General features: G+C 42.3%; 1 protein-coding gene and 1 long non-coding RNA gene across 2 annotated transcripts in view; one reads left to right on the plus strand and one right to left on the minus strand.

Moving 5' to 3' along the window:
* Window positions 1–350: 350 nt before the first annotated feature.
* Window positions 351–20,276, plus strand: part of LOC116618074 — an 87,723-nt gene continuing 67,797 nt past the window's right edge. Inside the window, exon 1 of the mRNA XM_048729216.1 lies at window positions 351–661. The gene's annotated coding sequence lies outside the window, so the exon portion shown is untranslated. The remainder of the gene's footprint in view (window positions 662–20,276) is intronic.
* LOC116618076 lies at window positions 15,287–16,950 on the minus strand. Its single transcript, XR_004296024.2, has 2 exons — window positions 16,626–16,950; window positions 15,287–15,545 (listed from the first exon to the last, which is right to left on the minus strand). It is a non-coding gene; the product is annotated as an uncharacterized LOC116618076 (long non-coding RNA).

Here is a 20,276-nt window from a genome sequence, read left to right on the forward strand (position 1 = left end):
CGGTATGCGATATTCCCGGGTTTTTTTTTTGCTGCGGTATTGCGGTATCTTCGAAAATTTCGTGCGGTATTGCGGTAATTACCAGCGTCCCCCATCACCAACCAAACAACTCCGTACATCCGTACATCCGCCTTTACGGTCAAATACAGCGTAGCCAAAAAAATAGTCCGCAACAAAAACGACCGAACGACAGCCAGGGAGTACAGAGCCTCTTTTGAATGTGAAAAACCTGCGGTTGTTTGATAATTCTTTTCCTGCGTTCAGGAACCAAATTTGGTGGGGCAGCTCTGCTTTTCGAAAGATCGCTACGGAGGAAGCTTTCTACTGTGGGATGCCTGTGTACTTTCACGTGCGCGCTTTCTCCTTTACGTATCTACGCGCGAACTAATTTCGCCAATCACAGCTCATTATCACCTGTGACGTAACAATGATGTCCTTACACTTCTCAGTGCGACTTCAGCGCTGTCATAATGTTTACAAATTTCCCTGAATGTTTCTCTTAAAAAACACATAGAATTGTCATCCAAGCATCAAGGGTCTCAACAATAAGTTGAATCATACAGAGAGGAAATGCCCTGTTAAGTTTGAAGTTATTTGGGAGATCCTGGACCGACTAATTTTGATCGAACATCACCGATGTTGATTGAGCCACCTAAAGGAGGTAAGTTGTTATTCCTTTAATTTCTTTATTTAAGTATAAGAGTCTTTTTAATGGTTCAGATAATTGCCATCATTAGCAAACTAATCCGACAATGGGCGGTCGTGCGGTCCTGCAACGAGGACGATAAAAGAAAAGAAATGATAGTAATATTTACAAGATAAAATAAATAAGTAGTGCAGCTATAGACGGCTTGAGTCGATGACCAAGCAATGGATGAGTTACAGTAAGCTAGCGACTTCATTGCGGAATAGTTTCAATTTTTGCGATGTTGATAGTGTCTTTGGGCAAGCCATTCCAATAAATGGGCCGCTCATCAAAAAAAAATTTTCTTGCCGCAGAAGTTTTTGTAGATTGTCGATTTTCTATCGACAATCTTCATTCTTAATCGTTAATCTGCTTTTCGAATGAAGACCAACCACTCCATACTTTATTATTGTTTATGTTTGTAAATATACAGCATTCTACTTGCAAGAAAACTTCAAAATAGCATCCACGGTTAACTTCTGATACTTGCTTAAGTATATCTGATTGAAAGTACCAGTTACTAAGTTGATGGAAATGGATGCTTTGTGTCAGTATTGTGCTTGGCGTAAAACGGTGCTGTGATTGGTTTCTTTAAATGCCAAAACACCTGGTTGCATTGTAGTGTGATAAAGTGGGTGATTCCTAAACATATTAGTATAAATTGCAATTCGTTTACTGTTCTCTAGATGCTAGAATTGAAGTATTCACTTGGAATGTCTTATAACAGTCTTTTGATTTATTACCCCCATTTTTTTTATAGGCAATTCAACTTTTTTGAGTTTAATTAATCTTGCTAACGCTAGAAAATGATGTATACTTTGCTGCAGGACTTGTACCTTGTTATATGAGCTTTTTAAAGTTGTTGTGTATATTTTGCATTTTTGGGGAGTTGCGGGTACGATTCACTGAGAGTTTGGTGTAAAGAAATGAATAGGTTGTTCATAAACAGCAGACTAGGCCTGATTGTTGATTACGATGTTTTACTGCCTAATAGTTTTAGGATCATGATTCTCTAAAAAGATGTATGCATTTGATGTATATTAAAAAAAGAAATTGGTATATTTTTCTTTAGTTCCCTTTTTTATAGAAGCATTCCAACACATAACAGAACATAAGTTAGGATGCATACAGAACTTGAGAGACCCACCTCCCTTCCCTCTATCCCAAACTAAATTTTAAAACTACAGTCATGATGGCGGGGTAGGAAAAGGTATAACACCTGACAGATGGCATCGTACAAAAGTATATAACAGCACCCAAAAGATGGCAGGGTACAAAGATATAACACCACCCAACAGATGGCAGGGTACAAAGGTATAACAGCACCCAACAGATGGCAGGGGACATAGGTATAACAGCACCCAACAGATTGCAGGGTACAAAGGTATAACAGCACCCAACAGATGGCAGGGTACAAAGGTATAACAGCACCCAACAGATGGCAGGGGACATAGGTATAACAGCACCCAACAGATTGCAGGGTACAAAGGTATAACAGCACCCAACAGATGGCAGGGTACATAGGTATAACAGCACCCAACAGATGGCATGGTACAAAGGTATAACAGCACCCAAAAGATGGCAGCGTACAAAGGTATAACACCAATCAACAGATGGCAGGGTACAAAGGTATAACAGCAACCAACAAATGGCATGGTACAAAGGTATAACAGCGCCCAACAGATGGCAGGATACAAAGGTATAACAGCACCCAACAGATGGCAGGGTACAAAGGTATAACAGCACCCAACAAATGGCAGGGTACATAGGTATAACAGTACCCAACAGATGGCAGGGTACAAAGGTATAACAGCACCCAACAGATGGCAGGGTACTAAGGTATAACACCAATCAACAGATGGCAGGGTACAAAGGTATAACAGCACCCAACAAATGGCAGGGTACATAGGTATAACAGTACCCAACATATGGCAGGGTACAAAGGTATAACAGCACCCAACAGATGGCAGGGTACTAAGGTATAACACCAATCAACAGATGGCAGGGTGCAAAGGTATAACAGCACCCAACAGATGACAGGGTACATAGGTATAACAGCACCCAACAGATGGCAGGCTACAAAGGTATAACAGCACCGAACAGATGACAGGGTACAAAGGTATAACAGCACCCAACAGATGGCAGGGTACAAATGTATAACAGCACCCAACAGATGGCAGGGTACATAGGTATAACAGCACCCAACAGATGACAGGGTACATAGGTATAACAGCACCGAACAGATGACAGGGTACAAAGGTATAACAGCACCCAACAGATCGCAGGGTACAAATGTATAACAGCACCCAACAGATGGCAGGGTAGAAAGGTATAACAGCACCCAACAGATGGCATGGTACAAAGGTATAACAGCACCCAACAGATGGCAGGGTACAAAGGTATAACAGCACCCAACAGATGGCAGGGTACAAATGTATAACACCACCCAACAGATGGCAGGGTACAAAGGTATAACAGCACCCAACAGATGGCAGGGTACAAAGGTATAACAGCACCCAACAGATGGCAGGGTACAAATGTATAACCGCACCCAACAGATGGCAGGGTACAAAGGTATAACAGCACCGAACAGATGGCAGCGTACAAAGGTATAACAGCACCCAACAGATGGCAGGGTACATAGGTATAACAACACCGAACAGATGACAGGGTACATAGGTATAACCGCACCCAACAGATGGCAGGGTACATAGGTATAACAGCACCCAACAGATGGCAGGGTACAAAGGTATAACAGCACCCAACAGATGGCAGGGTACAAAGGTATAACAGCACCCAACAGATGGCAGGGTACATAGGTATAACCGCACCCAACAGATGACAGGGTACAAAGGTATAACAGCACCCAACAGATGGCAGGGTACAAAGGTATAACAGCACCCAACAAATGGCAGGGTACAAAGGTATAACAGCACCCAACAGATGGCAGGGTACATAGGTATAACAGCACCCATTAGATGGCATAGTACAAAGGTATAACAGCACCCAACAGATGGCAGGGTACAAAGGTGAAACAGCACCCAACAGATGGCAGGGTACAAAGGTATAACAGCAACCAACAAATAGCATGGTACAAAGGTATAACACCACCCAACAGATGGCAGGGTAAAAAGGTATAACAGCACCCAACAGATGACAGGGTACATAGGTATAACAGTACCCAACAGATAGCAGGGTACATAGGTATAACCGCACCCAACAGATGGCAGGGTACAAAGATATAACAACACCGAACAGATGACAGGGTACATAGGTATAACCGCACCCAACAGATGGCAGGGTACAAAGATATAACAGCACCGAACAGATGACAGGGTACAAAGGTATAACAGCACCCAACAGATGGCAGGGTACATATGTATAACAGCACCCAACAGATGACAGGGTACATAGGTATAACAGCACCCAACAGATAGCAGGGTACATAGGTATAACCGCACCCAACAGATGGCAGGGTACAAAGATATAACAACACCGAACAGATGACAGGGTACATAGGTATAACCGCACCCAACAGATGGCAGGGTACAAAGATATAACAGCACCGAACAGATGACAGGGTACAAAGGTATAACAGCACCCAACAGATGGCAGGGTACATATGTATAACAGCACCCAACAGATGGCAGGGTACAAAGGTATAACTGCACCCATTAGATGGCAGAGTACAAAGGTATAACAGCGCAGAACAGATGGTAGGGTACAAAGGTATTACACTACCCAACAGATGCCAGGGTACAAAGGTATAACAGCAACCGACAAGTGGAAGGGTTAAAAGATATAACAGCAACCGACAGATGGTAGGGTACAAATGTATAACGTAAGAGTACGAAGGCACCAGGCAGATGGCAGAATAAAATATGAGAGCCTTTGTGTAGAAAGCAACATGTAGCCATGTAAAGATTGGGATGCCTGTTTTGGGAAGTAGTCGGCTCTAAGAAGTGTAGGCCCTATGTTGAGAGCCATTTGGCAGCTAGTAATAAAAATAACATAGGAGCAATGAGGCAGCCAGCAATAGCCTAGAATGGGAGCCACTGAGAAACAAGCAATGAGAATAGGAGCCATATTTGGACTGCCAGCAATAAAATATAATGGGAGCCATTGAGCAGCCAGCAATAAAATAAAATGGGAGCCATTGAGCAGCCAGCAATGAAATAGAATGGGAGCCATTGGGCAGCCAACAATGGAATAAAATGGGAGCCATTGGGCAGCCAGAAATCGAATAAAATGGGAGCCATTGAGCAGTCATCAACGTAATAAAATGGGAGCCATTGAGCAGCCAGCAATGAAAAAAAATGGGAGCCATTGAGCAGTCATAAATGTTATAAAATGGGAGCCATTGGGCAGTCATCAATCGAATAAAATGGGAGCCATTGAGCAGCCAGCAATGTAATAAAATGGGAGCCATTGGGCAGCCAGCAATGGAATAAAATGGAAGCCATTGGGCAGCCAGAAATTGAATAAAATTGGAGCCATTGAGCAGTCATCAATAGAATAAAATGGGAGCCATTGAGCAGCCAGCAATCGAATAAAATGGGAGCCATTGAGCAGCCCTCAATGGAATAAAATAGGAGCCATTGGGCAGCCAGAAATCGAATAAAATAGGAGCCATTGGGCAGCCAGCAATGAAATAAAATGGGAGCCATTGAGCAGCCAGAAATCGAATAAAATGGGAGCCATTGAGCAGCCAGCAATGAAATAAAATGGGAGCCATTGTGCAGCCAGAAATCGAATAAAATGGGAGCCATTGAGCAGCCAGCAATGAAATAAATGGGAGAAATTAAGCAGCCAGCAATGACATAAAATGGGAGCCATTTGGCCGCCAGCAATGAAATAAAATGGGAGCCATTGAACAGCCAGCAATGGAATAAAATGAGAGCCATTGGGCAGCCAGAAATCGAATAAAATGGGAGCCATTGGGCAGCCAGCAATCGAATAAAATGGGAGCCATTGAGCAGCCAGCAATGGAATAAAATGCGAGCCATTGAGCAGCCAGCAATGAAATAAATATAAGCCATTAAGCAGCCAGCAATGAAATAAAATGGGAGCCATTTGGCCGCCAGCAATCGAATAAAATGGGAGCCATTGAGCAGCCAGCAATCGAATAAAATGGGAGCCATTGAGCAGCCAGCAATGAAATAAATGGGAGCCATTGAGCAGTCATCAATGTAATAAAATGGGAGCCATTAAGCAGCCATCAATGTAATAAAATGGGAGCCATTGAGTAGCCAGCAATGGAATAAAATGGGAGCCATTGAGCAGCCAGCAATGAAATAAATGGGGAGCCATTGGGCAGTCAGCAATGAAATAAAATGGGAGCCATTGGGCAGCCAGCAATGAAATAAAATGGAAGCCATTGGGCAGCCAGCAATGAAATAAAATAAGAGCCATTAAGCAGCCAGCAATGGAATAAAATGGGAGCCATTGGGCAGTCATCAATGTAATAAAATGGGAGCCATTGAGCAGTCGTAAATGTAATAAAATGGGAGCCATTAAGCAGCCAGCAATGGAATTAAATGGGAGCCATTGGACAGCCAGCAATAGAATAAAATGGGAGCCATTGGACAGCCAGCAACAAAATAAAATGGGAGCTATTGGGCAGCCAGCAGTGAAATAAAATGGAAGCCATTGGGCAGTCAGCAATGAAATAAAATAAGAGCCATTAAGCAGCCAGCAATGGAATAAAATGGGAGCCATTGGGTAGTCATCAATGTAATAAAATGGGAGCCATTGAGCAGCCAGCAATGAAATAATATGGGAGCCACTGGGCAGCCAGAAATCGAATACAATGGGAGCCATTGAGCAGCCAGCAATAGAATACAATGGGAGCCATTGAACAGTCATCAATGGAATAAAATGGGAGCCATTGGGTAGCCAGCAATCGAATAAAATGGGAGCCGTTGGGCAGTCATCAATGTAATAAAATGGGAGCCGATGAGCAGCCAGCAATGAAATAAAATGGGAGCCATTGAGCAGTCGTAAATGGAATAAAATGGGAGCCATTGAGCAGCCATCAATGGATTAAAATGGGAGCCATTAAGCAGCCAGGAATGTAATAAAATGGGAGCCATTAAGCAGCCAGCAATGTAATAAAATGGGAGCCATTAAGCAGCCAGGAATGTAATAAAATAGGAGCCATTGAGCAGTCAGAAATGAAATAAAATGTGAGCCATTGAACAGCCAGCAATGGAATAAAATGGGAGCCATTGAGCAGTCAGCAATGAAATAAAATGTGAGCCATTAAGCAGTCATCAATGGAATAAAATGGGAGCCATTGGGCAGTCATCAATGAAATAAAATAAGAACCATTAAGCAGCCAGCAATGGAATAAAATGGGAGCCATTGGGCAGTCATCAATGTAATAAAATGGGAGCCATTGAGCGGTCGTAAATGTAATAAAATGGGAGCCACTAAGCAGCCAGCAATGGAATTAAATGGGAGCCATTGGACAGCCAGCAATGGAATAAAATGGGAGCCATTGGGCAGCCAGCAATGAAATAAAATGGGAGCCATTGGACAGCCAGCAATGAAATAAAATGGGAGCCATTAAGCAGCCATCAATGGATTAAAATGGGAGCCATTGGGCAGCCAGCAATGTAATAAAATGGGAGCCATTGGGCAGTCATCAATGTAATAAAATGGGAGCCATTGAGCAGTCGTAAATGTAATAAAATGGGAGCCATTAAGCAGCCAGCAATGGAATTAAATGGGAGCCATTGGACAGCCAGCAATGGAATAAAATGGGAGCCATTGAGCAGTCAGCAATGGAATAAAATGGGAGCCATTGAGCAGTCATCAATGGATTAAAATGGGAGCCATTAAGCAGTCATCAATGGAATAAAATGGGAGCCATTAAGCAGCCAGCAATAGAATAAAATGGGAGCCATTGAGCAGCCAGCAATGAAATAAAATGGGAGCCATTGGACAGCCAGCAATAGAATAAAATGGGAGCCATTGGGCAGCCAGCAATAGAATAAAATGGGAGCCATTGGGCAGCCAGCAATCGAATAAAATGGGAGCCATTGGGTAGCCAGCAATAGAATAAAATGGGAGCCATTGAGCAGTCATCAATGTAATAAAATGGGAGCCATTGGGCAGCCAGCAATAATATAAAATGGGAGCCATTGAGCAGCCAGCAATCGAATAAAATGGGAGCCATTGAACAGCCAGCAATGGAATAAAATAGGAGCCATTGAGCAGCCAGCAATGGAATAAAATGGGAGCCATTGAGCAGTCAGCAATCGAATAAAATGGGAGCCATTGGGCAGCCAGCAATGGAATAAAATGGGAGCCATTGAGCAGCCAGCAATGTAATAAAATGGGAGCCATTGAGCAGTCAGCAATCGAATAAAATGGGAGCCATTGAGCAGCCAGGAATGTAATAAAATGGGAGCCATTGGGCAGCCAGCAATGGAATAAAATGGGAGCCATTGAGCAGCCAGCAATGTAATAAAATGGGAGCCATTGAGCAGTCAGCAATCGAATAAAATGGGAGCCATTGAGCAGCCAGGAATGTAATAAAATGGGAGCCATTGAGCAGCCAGCAATGAAATAAAATGGGAGCCATTGAGCAGTCAGCAATCGAATAAAATGGGAGCCATTGAGCAGTCATCAATGGATTAAAATGGGAGCCATTGAGCAGTCAGCAATCGAATAAAATGGGAGCCATTGAGCAGCCAGGAATGTAATAAAATGGGAGCCATTGAGCAGCCAGCAATGAAAAAAAATTGGGAGCCATTGAGCAGTCAGCAATCGAATAAAATGGGAGCCATTGAGCAGCCAGCAATGTAATAAAATGGGAGCCATTGAGCAGCCAGCAATGGAATAAAATGGGAGCCATTGAGCAGTCAGCAATCGAATAAAATGGGAGCCATTGAGCAGCCAGCAATGGAATAAAATAGGAGCCATTGAGCAGCCAGCAATGGAATAAAATGGGAGCCATTGAGCAGTCAGCAATCGAATAAAATGGGAGCCATTGGGCAGCCAGCAATGGAATAAAATGGGAGCCATTGAGCAGCCAGCAATGAAATAAAATGGGAGCCATTGAGTAGCCAGCAATGTAATAAAATAGGAGCCATTGGGCAGCCAGGAATGTAATAAAATGGGAGCCATTGAACAGCCAGCAATGGAATAAAATGGGAGCCATTGGGTAGCCAGCAATGTAATAAAATAGGAGCCATTGGGCAGCCAGGAATGTAATAAAATGGGAGCCATTGAACAGCCAGCAATGAAATAAAATGGGAGCCATTGAGCAGTCAGCAATCGAATAAAATGGGAGCCATTGAGCAGCCAGCAATGGAATAAAATGGGAGCCATTGAGCAGCCAGCAATGGAATAAAATGGGAGCCATTGGGTAGCCAGCAATGTAATAAAATAGGAGCCATTGGGCAGCCAGGAATGTAATAAAATGGGAGCCATTGAGCAGCCAGCAATGGAATAAAATGGGAGCCATTGGGTAGCCAGCAATGTAATAAAATAGGAGCCATTGGGCAGCCAGGAATGTAATAAAATGGGAGCCATTAAACAGCCAGCAATGTAATAAAATGGGAGCCATTGAGCAGTCAGCAATCGAATAAAATGGGAGCCATTGAGCAGCCAGCAATGTAATAAAATAGGAGCCATTGAGCAGCCAGCAATGGAATAAAATGGGAGCCATTGAGCAGCCAGCAATGGAATAAAATGGGAGCCATTGAGCAGTCAGCAATCGAATAAAATGGGAGCCATTGGGCAGCCAGCAATGGAATAAAATGGGAGCCATTGAGCAGCCAGCAATGTAATAAAATGGGAGCCATTGGGCAGCCAGCAATGGAATAAAATGGGAGCCATTGAGCAGCCAGCAATGTAATAAAATGGGAGCCATTGAGCAGCCAGCAATCGAATAAAATGGGAGCCATTGAGCAGCCCTCAATGGAATAAAATAGGAGCCATTGGGCAGCCAGAAATCGAATAAAATAGGAGCCATTGGGCAGCCAGCAATGAAATAAAATGGGAGCCATTGAGCAGCCAGGAATGTAATAAAATGGGAGCCATTGGGCAGCCAGCAATGGAATAAAATGGGAGCCATTGAGCAGCCAGCAATGTAATAAAATGGGAGCCATTGAGCAGTCAGCAATCGAATAAAATGGGAGCCATTGAGCAGCCAGGAATGTAAAAAAATGGGAGCCATTGAGCAGCCAGCAATGGAATAAAATGGGAGCCATTGAGCAGTCAGCAATCGAATAAAATGGGAGCCATTGAGCAGCCAGCAATGGAATAAAATAGGAGCCATTGAGCAGCCAGCAATGGAATAAAATGGGAGCCATTGAGCAGTCAGCAATCGAATAAAATGGGAGCCATTGGGCAGCCAGCAATGGAATAAAATGGGAGCCATTGAGCAGCCAGCAATGAAATAAAATGGGAGCCATTGGGCAGTCATCAATGTAATAAAATGGGAGCCATTGGGCAGCCAGCAATGGAATAAAATGGGAGCCATTGGGTAGCCAGCAATGTAATAAAATAGGAGCCATTGGGCAGCCAGGAATGTAATAAAATGGGAGCCATTGAACAGCCAGCAATGAAATAAAATGGGAGCCATTGAGCAGTCAGCAATCGAATAAAATGGGAGCCATTGAGCAGCCAGCAATGTAATAAAATAGGAGCCATTGAGCAGCCAGCAATGGAATAAAATGGGAGCCATTGAGCAGTCAGCAATCGAATAAAATGGGAGCCATTGGGCAGCCAGCAATGTAATAAAATAGGAGCCATTGGGCAGCCAGGAATGTAATAAAATGGGAGCCATTGAACAGCCAGCAATGAAATAAAATGGGAGCCATTGAGCAGTCAGCAATCGAATAAAATGGGAGCCATTGAGCAGCCAGCAATGTAATAAAATAGGAGCCATTGAGCAGCCAGCAATGGAATAATATGGGAGCCATTGAGCAGTCAGCAATCGAATAAAATGGGAGCCATTGGGCAGCCAGCAATGGAATAAAATGGGAGCCATTGAGCAGCCAGCAATGTAATAAAATGGGAGCCATTGAGCAGTCAGCAATCGAATAAAATGGGAGCCATTGAGCAGCCAGCAATGTAATAAAATGGGAGCCATTGAGCAGCCAGCAATGAAATAAAATGGGAGCCATTGAGCAGTCAGCAATCGAATAAAATGGGAGCCATTGAGCAGCCAGCAATGTAATAAAATAGGAGCCATTGAGCAGCCAGCAATGGAATAAAATGGGAGCCATTGAGCAGTCAGCAATCGAATAAAATGGGAGCCATTGGGCAGCCAGCAATGGAATAAAATGGGAGCCATTGAGCAGTCAGCAATCGAATAAAATGGGAGCCATTGAGCAGTCAGCAATCGAATAAAATGGGAGCCATTGAGCAGCCAGGAATGTAATAAAATAGGAGCCATTGAGCAGCCAGCAATGGAATAAAATGGGAGCCATTGAGCAGTCAGCAATCGAATAAAATGGGAGCCATTGAGCAGCCAGGAATGTAATAAAATAGGAGCCATTGAGCAGCCAGCAATGAAATAAAATGGGAGCCATTGGGCAGCCAGCAATGGAATATATTGGGAGCCATTGAGCAGCCAGCAATGGAATAAATTGGGAGCCATTGGGCAGCCAGCAATCGAATAGAATGGAAGCCATTGAGTAGCCAGCAATAGAATAAAATGGGAGCCATTGAACAGCCAGCAATGGAATAAAATAGGAGCCATTGAGCAGCCAACAATGGAATAAAATAGGAGCCATTGAGCAGCCAGAAATCGAATTAAATGGGAGCCATTGAGCAGCCAGCAATGTAATAAAATAGGAGCCATTGGGCAGCCAGCAATGTAATAAAATAGGAGCCATTGGGCAGCCAGCAATGGAATAAAATAGGAGCCATTGAGCAGCCAGCAATGTAATAAAATGGGAGCCATTGGGCAGCCAGCAATGGAATAAAATGGGAGCCATTGAGCAGCCAGCAATGGAATAAAATGAGAGCCATTGAGTAGTCAGAAATCGAATAAAATGGGAGCCATTGGGCAGCCATCAATGGATTAAAATGGGAGCCATTAAGCAGCCAGCAATGAAATAAAATGGGAGCCATTGAGCAGCCAGCAATGAAATAAAATGGGAGCCATTGAGCAGCCAGCAATGAAATAAAATGGGAGCCATTGAGCAGCCAACAATGGAATAAAATGGGAGCCATTGGGCAGCCAGCAATGAAATAAAATGGGAGCCATTGAGCAGCCAGCAATGTAATAAAATGGGAGCCATTGGGCAGCCAGCAATGTAATAAAATAGGAGCCATTGAGCAGCCAGAAATCGAATTAAATGGGAGCCATTGAGCAGCCAGCAATGTAATAAAATAGGAGCCATTGGGCAGCCAGCAATGTAATAAAATAGGAGCCATTGGGCAGCCAGCAATGGAATAAAATAGGAGCCATTGAGCAGCCAGCAATGTAATAAAATGGGAGCCATTGGGCAGCCAGCAATGTAATAAAATAGGAGCCATTGAGCAGCCAGAAATGGAATAAAATGGGAGCCATTGGGCAGCCAGCAATGTAATAAAATGGGAGCCATTGGACAGCCAGCAATGGAATAAATTGGGAGCCATTGGGCAGCCAGCAATGGAATAAAATGGGAGCCATTGGGCAGCCAGCAATGAAATAAAATGGGAGCCATTGAGCAGCCAGCAATGTAATAAAATAGGAGCCATTGAGCAGCCAGCAATGGAATAAAATGGGAGCCATTGAGCAGCCAGCAATGAAATAAAATGGGAGCCATTGAGCAGCCAGCAATGAAATAAAATGGGAGCCATTGAGCAGCCAGCAATGGAATAAAATGGGAGCCATTGGGCAGCCAGCAATGAAATAAAATGGGAGCCATTGAGCAGCCAGAAATGGAATAAAATGGGAGCCATTGGGCAGCCAGCAATGAAATAAAATGGGAGCCATTGAGCAGCCAGCAATGTAATAAAATAGGAGCCATTGAGTAGCTAGAAATGGAATAAAATGGGAGCCATTGAGCAGCCAGCAATGGAATAAATTGGGAGCCATTGGGCAGCCAGCAATGGAATAAAATGGGAGCCATTGGGCAGCCAGCAATGAAATAAAATGCGAGCCATTGGGCAGCCAGGAATGAAATAAAATGGGAGCCATTGAGCAGCCAGCAATGGAATAAAATGCGAGCCATTGGGCAGCCAGGAATGAAATAAAATGGGAGCCATTGAGCAGCCAGCAATGTAATAAAATAGGAGCCATTGAGCAGCCAGAAATGGAATAAAATGGGAGCCATTGAGCAGCCAGCAATGGAATAAAATGGGAGCCATTGAGCAGCCAGAAATGGAATAAAATGGGAGCCATTGGGCAGCCAGCAATGTAATAAAATAGGAGCCATTGAGCAGCCAGAAATGGAATAAAATGGGAGCCATTGGGCAGCCAGCAATGTAATAAAATGGGAGCCATTGGACAGCCAGCAATGAAATAAAATGGGAGCCATTGAGCAGTCAGCAATCGAATAAAATGGGAGCCATTGGGCAGCCAGCAATGGAATAAAATGGGAGCCATTGGGCAGCCAGCAATCGAATAAAATGGGAGCCATTGGGCAGCCAGCAATCGAATAAAATGGGAGCCATTGGGCAGCCAGCAATGGAATAAAATGGGAGCCATTGAGCAGCCAGCAATGGAATAAAATAGGAGCCATTGAACAGCCAGCAATGGAATAAAATGGGAGCCATTGGGCAGCCAGCAATGTAATAAAATGGAAGCCATTGGGCAGCCAGCAATGAAATAAAATGGGAGCCATTGGGCAGCCAGCAATGGAATAAAATGGAAGCCATTGAGCAGCCAGCAATGAAATAAAATGGGAGCCATTGAGCAGTCAGCAATCGAATAAAATGGGAGCCATTGGGCAGCCAGCAATGGAATAAAATGGAAGCCATTGGGCAGTCAGCAATCGAATAAAATGGGAGCCATTGGGCAGCCAGCAATGGAATAAAATGGAAGCCATTGGGCAGTCAGCAATCGAATAAAATGGGAGCCATTGGGCAGCCAGCAATGGAATAAAATGGGAGCCATTGAGCAGCCAGCAATGTAATAAAATAGGAGCCATTGGGCAGCCAGCAATGTAATAAAATAGGAGCCATTGGGCAGCCAGCAATGTAATAAAATGGAAGCCATTGGGCAGCCAGCAATGAAATAAAATGGGAGCCATTGGGCAGCCAGCAATGGAATAAAATGGGAGCCATTGGGTAGCCAGCAATGGAATAAAATGGGAGCCATTGAACAGCCAGCAATGTAATAAAATGGGAGCCATTGGGCAGCCAGCAATGTAATAAAATAGGAGCCATTGAGCAGCCAGAAATGGAATAAAATGGGAGCCATTGGGCAGCCAGCAATGTAATAAAATGGGAGCCATTGGACAGCCAGCAATGGAATAAATTGGGAGCCATTGGGCAGCCAGCAATGGAATAAAATGGGAGCCATTGGGCAGCCAGCAATGAAATAAAATGGGAGCCATTGGGCAGTCATCAATTGAGTAGAATGGGAGCCATTGAGCAGGCAGCATTGAAATAGAATGATCCTTATTGGGTAGCCAGCAATGAAATAGAATGATCCTTATTGGGTAGCCAGCAATGAGATAGGATGAAAGCCATTGTGCAGCTAACAATAGAATAAAGAAGCCAGCAATGGGATAGAATGGGAGAAAGATGTTGGTTGCCAATTGACAACTTGGAAAAGTTTTTGATGTTATTGACAGGGTTTCATTTCATAAACAGGGATGGCGGAAAGTGGTGTCAGGGGGGAGGGGGCGCTTGCCCCGCCCCCCACTTTTCCCCAAATCGACTGCTTCATGAAAGATGGTTTTACATATTTTACATTTTTTTTTGTTTTTATTTTTATCAATACTCTCCCCACTTTTATCAGCACATGTTTTTTTTTACATAAACCTGCGGTTTTTACATGTACCTAGATAGTCTTACAAGTGTTATATGTATAGATCGACTGCTTGATAAAAGATGGTTTTATATATTTTTCCCTTTTTTGTTTTCATTTTTATCAGTACTCTATGTCAAACCCAGTCTCCCCTTTCCCCCCTTTAAAATCACAATCCCCCAACCACCCCCCTCCCCTACTACCACACACACAAACATGTCACTTCTGCTCCCCCCTGTTTATTTCGTGCCCCTGTTATTTTGAGATGTGTTTTGTTAAAAAGTGATAACACACTTTCCAAAATAACTCTGGTATTAGGAAGAGTATCAATGGAGGATGGCAGGTTTTTAGAATGTGCATCAAACAGTTATTAATGCAAAACTTAAACGAAGCCTGTTCCTCGCCCTACTTTTATCCACTTTTTTTTTTTGCAAACGTCTTATGAAAAGATATAAAACGCTACAATTATAATATTAACAATTTGTGCGAAAAAGCACAAAGTTTGTGTGTGTGCGAAAGTATCTTTTGTGCGCGCTGCCCGTTGTTATTTCGTCACTGTTGATTAGCCATCTCTTCGTTCCACCTGTACGCGAAGCTGCACGTGGGTGATACAAATAGGGCCTCCAAAATGAACTCTACGCCATGCGTGCGATACGCGAGAATTGTGCGCCGTTCAGGACTTTTTGGTAAAACATTTTTGGCTTTTAAGCTTAATAGATTTTTATTCTACACTTTAATGCTTCCATTATTATTGCTTTGGCTTATATCGTGCTAGTAGATTCACGACATCACCCAAGTCAGTGTGTTATCTCGTGCGTTCATCTATGCGAATGAGTGTATCGTGCTCTAGATCAAGAGGTTGGCTCTTTTATTTTAACCCTATCCTTCTACTTATGTGTATTCTATTTATGTAATTGAGTGTCTAGCACATCCGAGCACCTGTAAAAAGAATTAAATGCACAAAGAGCATACTTTATTTAAAATCAAAGTTAAAAAGATGATTACATAAAATTGTCACTGTAAAATCCCATCAACCGACCAGTTCAATTTCTAGACGTGAAACACCGCATGTTTTTGTGTGAAAGTTCACGTTATATGAAAGCTGACAGGTTGTGAAATATGATGTTTTAGCGCCAGTGACCGCTTGGGTGGAGACTGAAGTGGCCATTATCTTCAATATTGAAGCTTTGCGCATGATGCCTTCTACTTGATAAGTTTTGACTGTGGTGATTTTAGTACAAGAGTCTAGGCGGAGTACATAAGGCTTACAATTAAGAACTTCAAAACGTTACCAACGTATTAAATTCTCCTACTTTTTGGAGTGGTATTTCGAATAATATATAAGAAATTTTATTTTGTCTACCTTTCCCATAGACCAATATTTGCTTTTTTGTCTCGGTCTAGAAATTTCTTTTAGTTGTTGTTTTTTAAATATTACTGTCAGGTCTATATTAGGAATAAATATTGCGGTTCTTTGCTGGGTCGTGACCCCTTTTTCAGAAGGCGGAGAGAGGCGGAATAAGAAACCATCAACTTCTAAAAATTTTGCGAGAATTTACACGATATCTTAATACTCGCTAACAAGCCGTCTATGATAATCTACTCATGTTAAAACAGCTTTGTCTTTAGGACAAATTGGTCAAACGGGTTACTTTGCGATCTAAGTGCTCTTCGCTCGTGGCCTTTTTTGCGGTTTTGCAGGATTTCCGTACCCGAATAGGAAGCATTTTAATACTGACTATTAGTATTGATGGATCGATCGTTGGCTGGATAATAAAATTAGTCCTATATTCGCGACGACAAGAGTATCCACGCTACGATAAATCGTCCACTTAGCTAGTGTAATATGACCCTAGATCATGTATCTGGCAGCCTTTTTCCTGCTAAATTGTTTCCGAAGCCCTTAGATATTTTCAGAATAACAGTTTTTCGAGCGATAACATCGACTTAAGACTTTCGTCACCCACTAGCCGTAGGCAAAGTGATTTACAAATCCGTGAGCCACTAGATGTTAAGTACCTGATAAGTACAAATAAGACAACAAAGAAGCAGCGCAAGAGAAACCCTGGGACCACCTCTAGAGGGTTATTAACCATGGGATGCATAGCCAGGGGGTGGTGTCGACTCCAGAAGGCAGGACTTCTGCACGCATTTGCGCTTTTTTTTCGCGTTTTAACGAATGGAACATTAATCAGAAAACTGCACTATTAATATCTAGCTGTCACAAAGGTCCCCGCGGCTACAAATTCCTATCGATCCAGACCGATCAATCACTTTACGCACCATTCATCGTTTTCATGCTAACAGCCTCAAGACGAATCTAAACAGCCAACGTTCACGCGCGTCACTCACTAACGATTTGCGCGAAAGCAGATATCCGCCTCGCTGCGTCCGTTAGAGCCCTTAAGTTTAGTAGCCACTGTAAGCCGAGCATCCGCAATAATTTTCACGTTCCGAGCGCTTTTATTATGAAATCACTTTGCTGTGGGTTTCTTTTAGGATAATTACTGGCTCTGTGATCTGTGGAGTCGTATGATAACTGCGTCTTCGCCATAGGGGCTCTCCTTGCATGGTTGCGTGTAACGCGTGCTGAGGACTCACTTTGTAGCGCGCTACAATGATTCTCGAGGTGGCTAAACCTAAACTAGAAAACACGCTCCATGTCGCAAACTAAATGTCTCCAAGTTTAGCCAGGCCTTAAGGGCCATCCTTAAGCACTAGTAAAGTTATGCGAAGTGAGAAAGTATGTATTTATGCAGCAATAAGCCTCTCTCCAAAAATTTATTTTAGAATTTTTAATTTGTTATACGCTTCCCAAATAGGTACTTTTTAAACGTCTAAGAGGACTCGAAAGGTTTTCACGCCTAAATGAAACCTAAATATTCAAAAATGTTTCCTGTCAAGGAAACCTCTTCAGAACAATTTTCGAGATCTGAGTTGTTTTCTTTGTTTCAAAAATAACCGGTTCTCGAGTTAATTCAAGAACCATTTATTCTCGAGATGCATATAAGAAGATCTGTTGATTGCTGTAACAAGTGCTTGAACATTTCTTTAGTCACCGTTATAATCCGAGAAGATATAAAGGGTTTGAGAAGAGTGAGCGAGAATAGATTTAACTTTTTTTCCTCAGGCCCAAAAGCACCTGTCACAATTATGATTTAGATGTAGGTGGAGCCAGAGATATTGGCGCAGTGTACCAGGAGTGTGGGCAATGCTGATAGGAAATACGCTATTAGGAGTCCTTCAAGTAATCAGAAGCCAGTGATTTGCTAGGAGCCGTGTAAAATGAGGCTAACATGCTCAATTAATGCTTTAAAGATGCATCCATTCTCTATGTGCCGTATATTCCGCAGAATATAGACGTAGTTGTATATTGGCGCCGGCGCCATTGTCTCAAATCAACACTGCCTTCGGCTATCAGCCATCATTTCTAGTGTCAACTAAATGATTTTATTTTCATTTTCTGCCCACAAGAAGCACTCTGCGTTAACCAAAAACTAAAAAAGCTGGAAAAATGAATTTTTTAGTGTGTAAGGCACAAATAAAGCGCGTCTTGTTTTGTCGTATTGTCTTCTAAAAAACAATTAGATAAAACTTGTAAAAATACAAAATGAGTGCGTTTTAAGCAATATTTTTTTTGCCAACTGATAACGAACTCGGCATGAATTAGCACTATAAAAAATGAAAATGTACCTTTTACTAATTTTAATTTGGATGACTAGCTGTCATATATGTGACCTGCAACGTCCGTCATCCGTACTTTCTTTTTTCTACAGCCCACACTATCCGTTATACGAGTACTCGCATGACAACGCCCTTCCCCCTCCTGCACCCCCGCGTGTCACTTTTTCATTGTGGAGAAAGCGGATGCACCTTATTTATTTGTGTACTTTTGTATTTATGTACAATTCCAGCCTAATAGCAATGGCATATCTCGCTTATAATTTGATATGTGTTCCCTTTTTATCGACTATCGAATCTTTGTATGCTTTGCGTTTTTATTCATCGATTCACAATAAGCTGTTCTGCTTTCTTTTGACACTTTGTAAGACAAGCACTCATTGCGAAATAGTTGTCGAAGTTATTGAGTTGGAACCTCGGATGCCCACGCTAAATTGAATGTCGCTGTCTGAAAGAATAGCGAAGTTCAATACGTGCAGGCTCTCACATTTAAGTGATGGATCTGTTCGTGAACACTGATTGGTTAAAAACATCACCTGGCCATATTTGATTGGCTGAAACGCGAATGGACAGGTCGCCAAACAGTTTTGACACTGGTCCGACAGCGTTGAGTACATGAAGCCATATGTCACAGGCGCTGATACATTTTCAGTAGGTTAGAAAAACAAGATCGTACATCAAACGGACGTGCGAGGAAGGTTAATCCTAAATGCAAACAATAATGAATGGAAGACTGTGTGTAGAGTGTTAGGTATGGGGGTGTTTTTTTTTTTTTTGCATTTTTCAATACGGCTTGGTTTGTCTTGAGGTTGGTATCTTGAGGTGTGCATTAGCTGTGACCGCATGCCTATAGTTCATGTGGTCGAGTGCGAACAAAGCCTATTAGTTCATGCATGACCGCATGTGAAACAATGCGCGCCTAGTGTGGTCTGTAATGCACAATGTCAACGAGTTCGACTGCGAGCGAGTAACAGGAGAGAAAGCTAAATGTGTGGCGATTTGTACCATGCGAGCGATGGCTCGTGTATGGGTGTGGGGGGACATTCTTATTGATGAACTGTACTCACAATCCCAAAAGGTCGAAAATTGGACAAAGTCTACTACCAGTTTACATGTACCAGCCTTTTGAAGTCCAGTAAATTAACAATACTTTGTTCTATTTTATTGGGCTACTATGACGATGATATTCCGAAGTTTAAAAGACTTGGAATCGTATTCTACTCTAGAATATTAATATTTTATGTGATATTTTGTTATTATACCGACATTTCTAAAGCCACCCTGACACGAACACCCTGGTCACATTAGACACTAGTCCAAATGCGAGATTAACAGTTAAACCGAAACCGACTCATTTAAAAATTATCCTGGAAAATATCATTGATTTATCATGATCATTGATTTTGTTAGAAATGTCGAGATTTAAACAATTTTCAAAAGTCGATACATTTCAAATGTGACCTATTAGTAAAGTAAAGCTGTCTCTCCTTCTCTACTACTAGAGGTATGTTTAAAATAAAATTCGACTACTGTTATCTTTTTACTTATACTTCCCTAGTACTTTTTTTAAATTTAGGTTAAATCAAGGGTAGATTGTTATAAGGCAATTTCTAACTGCATTAGTTTTATATCAGTTTTTGTTCTACTTGTAACAAAGGTGAGAAATACTAGTTAGATGTACAGGTGATAACGCTCATTCGCTTACTCAAAACACCACCAAAACACGAATAATGATATAGAAAAGTGCTCTTTTTTAGAATAGCATGAAGTGGGATAATCTGTGCACGAAAGTCACCTTTGTACAAATACTTTCGAAAAATAATTTTTGGTGGAATTTCCCCAAAAATGAAATTTCTACTAAAAGTTCAATGAATAGCACTTTAAATAATCGATAAGCCTGAGAATGAAATAGAAAATGCAAGTTCAGAATCTAAGCATATTTTGATGTCCGGTCTAAAAAAAAAAAACGGAAAGTTAGGATATCTTATA

This window comes from Nematostella vectensis, chromosome 6 (assembly GCF_932526225.1).
Source record: "Nematostella vectensis chromosome 6, jaNemVect1.1, whole genome shotgun sequence".
Lineage (NCBI taxonomy): Eukaryota > Metazoa > Cnidaria > Anthozoa > Actiniaria > Edwardsiidae > Nematostella > Nematostella vectensis.